At 34.9% G+C, this 6260-nt stretch overlaps 1 pseudogene; it reads right to left on the bottom strand.

Moving 5' to 3' along the window:
- Positions 1–5457: 5457 nt before the first annotated feature.
- On the bottom strand, positions 5458–5576 carry LOC112484625 (annotated as a pseudogene).
- Positions 5577–6260: the final 684 nt, after the last annotated feature.

Here is a 6260-nt window from a genome sequence, read left to right as displayed (position 1 = left end):
CCACTTTATTTTCTCCCTCCCCTAGAGAAGAAAATCTTGAGTTGTTATTAGTTGCTTTCTTTAAATTGGGCTTCTCCGAACATAAACTCTCACTTTTCTCATTGCAGTTCATTTTTAGTATTTAACAAAGTGAGTATTTATGGCATATTTAACCTGTAAATTCTATTTCAGTTTTAGAGACACCATCATTAATTAGCTAATGGCCAATTCTGTAGGTCACATCATCATGATTACTGCTTGTACCTTCCTACCACGAACATAATCACGACTACCTTATCTTTGACAATTAAATACTGCCTCTTGGCCCTTGCTACCCTGGGATGAATCATCTGATTTACATTCAAGGAGTCAGGTTTTTAACTGGCAGAATTTTGTGCTATTATTTCTGATCTACAGACAAGAGCCAATACAGAGTTTTAAGAATGTTGGGACTCCTCTTACAGGTGTTATTTACCAAAGCCTTCATAAAGTAATAGCCTCTGGACTTTTCCAAGGGATATAGTTTGGAGGTATTGAATGATAAATCTACTCTCACATCCAAATGACTAATCCTCTGGACGACATCTTTATGATATACCAAGGAATGTATAGCATTTATTGAATGTAGGTTACCTTTGAATCTAGGTTTCACTCATCACACTAAGCAAACCGTTTGAGCCATTCCCACTCAGCCTAGCTAACACAGTAAACTGAGAATGCCTTCCAGTGTGTCCCCGTTAATGACTGCAGCCTGATACAAATTTGTAGTTCTTTCATTCTAACACAAAACCATTCGGATCTTTTCCAAAACATTTGCTCCACATTTCTATGGATGTAATTTGGCATCATCTTGCCATTTTGGGTGCATCTTGTCCCTTCTCACGGGTCACACTTTTTACCTTTCTCTCTGGGATACGGTGGTCCCGAGCCCAGTTGTAGGTCTGGAGGCAGCAGGAGGCTATAGGAATAGGACCTGAAGATGATCAGACAGCTACCTCAGGGAGGCAAGTACTGATGTTCTCCAACAAGAAGAGACGACACTCTTCAACAAAGGAAAGGAAGGCTGGCTCTGTGGAGACAATCAGAAGGAATTTGGGAGTTCAGTGTCTCCAGCCTCATGAGATTCTGCCCATATGTCCCCATTCCAATTTCCAGAATCTCATTATTTTCCAATATGTCCTATCTTTATAATAATAAACCCTAAGAAGTTACAAATTCCTTGTGTTGTGATTCAGCCATTCACAGGATCAGACTCCGTGTTTGGTTTTCACAGTAGCAGCCCTGCAGCTACAGGAAATAATGATTATTTAGCAGGATTGTAGAAGCTTTATCATCATTCCCTACTCAAGCTTTTAATCTTGGAGTTTGAAGCACTGAGTTTATGATTTTTTTTTACCCTTAAGTTCTATAATGCATTTAATAACAACCAATTAATTGCATTATATTCATTCCTTGAAGTATTCTATGACAGCGACGATTTGTTTGCCCAGAATTTTATTTTAAATAATTTATAAGTATCCACCTGTAATTAAATGAAGAATGTACTTGTGAATTGAGAAGTTACATATCACTACCACAATTTCTTTCCTCCAACTTTACCTGTTGCAAATTTAGTCACCCTGCTTCATAATTAGCACATCACTCGAACACAATATCTATACTTTTTTATCATTGTGGACATCTTTTGTTTATTAACCCTGTACTTTTTAAAGGCAAAAATCAATTTCCAATTAATCTGTTCTGGCAGAGAAATCCTCATTGGTAAGGAGAATGTCCTACCAAAACAATAGACAAACAAAATTATGAATTCTCAGTTCTATTGTTCACATATATTTACATCTAGATCTCTTGACTAATTAGGATTTCATGGTTTGAAAAGAAAATAAACTGCTTTTAAATTTTGATCTGATACACACACATGAAGGAATTGTCACTTGACAACCTAACTCTACCTAACCTGTGGAATTTGATAGAATTTTAAATCCTGAATGCCTTTTCCAGGATGATCATGTTGATTAGAGAACTTCCAAAACAAGTAAAACGTTGAAAGCAATTTCACAAATATTTCTAGGAAATAGTGATTCCACAACTCGTAAATACCTACATAGTTATGGGTCAGTGATAAGTATAACTGTCTTTATACTTTTACTGATGAAAAAACTCAGTTTTATTTTCTTGTTCAGAGTACAACTAGTTAAAGGCTATGCTGACTTTATCACAAATATCTTTCATTGTTTTACACACACACACACGGCTAAAGAGGGGTTCATGTTTAACTGACATCAAACTAATTTATTCAGTCATCTGAAATCAGGCAAATTATGTTTTAGAAGCTACCAATTGAAATGCTTAAAGTGTTCTGAGTTTATTTCCTTTAGTATTTCTATAATTTATCCAAATGTTCTTTGTGTTACTTCATACCCCATTTGAGAATTGCATTGGAAGTTAAGCCTTAGTCAGTTTCTGCAGTTCAATTAATTAGTTATTAAACTCAGTCGTTGCTGCTTCCCCCAACGGATCACCAGATTTCCGAAGGCTGTCCAAATGGCTAAATGTGTTAATAAACCCAACATTTAAACACATTTTCCATATATAATTATGCTTCTTTATCAACTGTTTTCTTCCCAAACTGTAGAAATTTTCAGTTTATTCTCACAGTCATTACATTTCTGAACTTTAGAGCCTATATTACCTTACTGCTATTGGGGGTCCAATTCTGATCTTTTCAGTCGATATAATTTTAACAAAGGGAGCTATGGATAACAATCTTTAGTTACTTCTGCAACCGTACACAAATTGTGAAAATACACATTATTTCACTATTTAAGCATTGCCTTCTGTTGTTTCAGTAATATAGCCTAGGTTGCAGTTATTACCAATGAGCCATGTTGTTGTTTTGTTTCCATTTCCTTTCCATTTCTTGTTTGCTAGAATAAAAAAATGAAGTGTATTTCCTAAAGTGTAACAAAGTACGAAGAACGTAAGAGCGAAACATTAAAATATTAAAAAGTGGATGATTTCTGTGATCTAACTGTCCTATCTGCAAGCTGTGAGTATAGATTTTGTTATTTAACTACATAACTAGTAGGCATTCAACCTTTTGCTGCCATGTTCAAAAATATGCAGTTCAATATACAGAGGTACAGCTGGAAACACAGTCATCTGTCATTTGACTTATGTTTACCTTCGAGCCTCAAAATCAAATAATCTGAGATGTCACTGTTGTTGATATCTCCTCTTTTAAAGTATTTCTTTTTGTCGTTGTTGCTGAAGATATATATTTCTAAATACTTTTAAATTGGTCATACTTGCAAAAAGTCCTCTGAGAATTTCCTCAGTGTGTACAACATCTAGCATTTGTCAGTTGAAACTAGGACAAAATTGCATTGATTCTTGTTTGTTTTAAATTTTTATGCAAGCAATCGGATGTTGCAGGATACTTTACATATAAATGAGTCCACTCCTAGTAGAAACCAGGAGTTCTGTCAATCAAGAGGTGGGGTGAAAGGGAAATCTTTCGAATATGTCGGTTACTCTCCACTGAATTATATAATGTTATTGCAGAATGTGAAAGTAAATAACAACCTGAATGGAAGCCAGTGGTAGGCAACAGAGTTATTTCCTGACATAATCAGTGAATGGCAGTCAACATATTGGATAATGTCATGAATAAGATGTTGATGTAGACTGTTATTCATTTTCCAAGTGGCTCCAACAAGCTATATGTAATTATTTTAGAAAGTTATCTCGTCATGTTGTTTAAAAAACAGTTTTTGAGAAAAAAAAAAGTAAAAGTAAGCTATTTAATTTTCTCAAATCCATAATTAAAAGTGAAGGAATATTCCAAACAAAACACGTATTTGATTATATTACTAAATGTATGTCACTAATAGAAATTTGAAACATGAATAAGCAATAACCTGTTATTAAGTTTATTGGTGATATAAGAGAAAAAATGGTGAAATTCACTTGAAAATAAAAATTGATGTTAATGCATACTTAAATCATGAGTGGGTATTACAAAATTAATTAATTTATATAGTTGAATAAATGTCATTAATTGAAAATAAAATTATGAAGACTTTCAAAAAAATTTTATTATACAAAGCAAAAAGCACCGATAAATGCTCTAGAAGAAAATAAGCAAAATTAGTACATTCTTTTTCATTTTAATCTAGAAAGAGGCTTCTATGAGAGGATTATTGTTTTAAGGATAACAGAGAAAACCCTGAGCAAAGACCTGAGCATAAGATCCACAGAGAAAGGAACAAAGCCTGTCGGGTGAGTTGTCGTGTATGATATGTAAGGAGCTTTCAACCTTCACATACAATGGGTGGAATCTGTTGATAAAAGCAGTTTTTGGGTCCCACCATCCTTCTAGCCTAATTAGAAGACATTCTTTTTAAATTTCATGTTGTTTTGTTTCCATTTCCTTTCCCCTCCTTATATGTTAGTCTGCAATTGACAAAGCCCTGATGTTTTGAGGGTGAGCAGGAAGATGGTAAATGGGAAGTAAAGTTACTGAGACAGAAGATGAAATCTCATCCCCGCACCCCTGCCGTGAAAGCTGTCAGTGAGTCTGGACTGACTTCTTTGATACATTACTGTTACTCTGCTGTACAAAAGGCCATCTATTCAGTTGTTCACTGGTAGAAGTCCTGAGATAGGGCAGTTAAAATTAAATGAAAATTTTTAAATCATTATTGCCAAACAGGGCCATGAATATAAATATGTAAAACATACTGCATTTCACCATTGATAATTGAATTCTACGATATTCCCACCATTAATACTAAATCACAGAAATCAAAAGCATGCTGATAAAATGGTAGTAATGTTCATTTTTTACCCCATAAAATTGATCTACATAACCTATTTTTTAATTCCTCAAAACGCAGAGCAGTAAAGTCTTTGCTTAGCAAAATAAGAGATGTGCCAGGGAGATAGAATTGATAAATCAATATCCTTGTTCTTAATACAGCAGCATGCACTATGGGAGGCAGATGTGCTCAGCAGTTACAACACTCTATAATCATTTTTATAAGAAGATAACAGGGCTATCAATTAGATAAAGAGAGATGAACAAGAGGGAGTGATGAGCTGTGGGGCAGGCTGGGGCCGTAGTGTCTGGGTAAGTATCATGTCCAGGAGACTTTTAAGTGGAGTTTTGCAAGGTACATGTATCTAAGCGGTGTGGCGTGGAAAGCTGGGGGCAAAGAATCTGAATTTGGGACCCTTTAATATATCACTGCCAAAAGCCCTTTCAGAATTTTAACTAATTAGGTAGTTTTCATAAGTAATGAATAACTATTCATAGTTACTATGTGTTTTCACTAATGCTGAATTCTGATGGCTAAGAACCTCAGTCGTGTATGGGAAGTCAATTTTTTTTTTTTTTTAGGCGAAGCAACCCTTGATTGACTTCACAGATTGCAAGGACCTTGTCAGCTTACAATCTCTTATTTTTTTTATGTTTTACGCTCACAGCACCTGATCTTCCTAGGTAGTCTCCCATTCAAGTACTAACCAGGCCCGACCTTGCTTAGCTTCTGAGATCAAACGGGATCGGGCTTGTTCAGGGTGGCATGGCCATAGATGGGAAGTCAACTTTTAAACCAGTAAGTGCAGTGTAGATTTATAACAGTCATTGAATTATTCTCAATAAAATCTGATTCACTTAAGCTAAATATAGTGAAAATGGTTGTGTTTTTTTAGATAAATATGGTCATCTGTCTATTAATATGATTTAAAAATAGAGGTATTCATAACTGATCAAAATCAGAATTCTATATAAACAATTGCAAATAATCTCCAAAAATCTGTGGTAGTTAGTGAACGTTTACTTTGGTAGTAGATGCAGGGCTAGAAAAGATAAAACAAGTCCTGACACCATGAGATTATAGTTACAATGGAAAAATTATGGAAATCGTCTATTATAATAAAAGATATGTATGTTTTTTTAGGTGCTACCAAGGATAACCACATTACTTGGAGAATATAGAATATGGGGGCCTAACTGGCCCTGTGGAGGAGGGAATGCATGTTCCTGGAAATCCTTGTTAAGGTCGCAATCCTTACTGTAGTATTTGGCCAAGAAGCTTAATAGACATGGGATAACAGAATCCCATGTTGGCATAGCATTTATGCGAAGGCCTTCAGGAAGAAATAAGGTTGAGGCTACTCAAGATCTAATAAAGTCTGTCTTTAAAAGAGATTATAGATGTTAACCTAAAAATAAAAAGTCAGAGAGAGAGGCAACAAGCATTTATTTGAGATCAAAA

The sequence above is a fragment of the Pteropus alecto genome, unplaced genomic scaffold (assembly GCF_000325575.1).
Source record: "Pteropus alecto unplaced genomic scaffold, ASM32557v1 scaffold17, whole genome shotgun sequence".
Lineage (NCBI taxonomy): Eukaryota > Metazoa > Chordata > Mammalia > Chiroptera > Pteropodidae > Pteropus > Pteropus alecto.
This window is presented reverse-complemented; position numbering and strand designations above follow the sequence as displayed.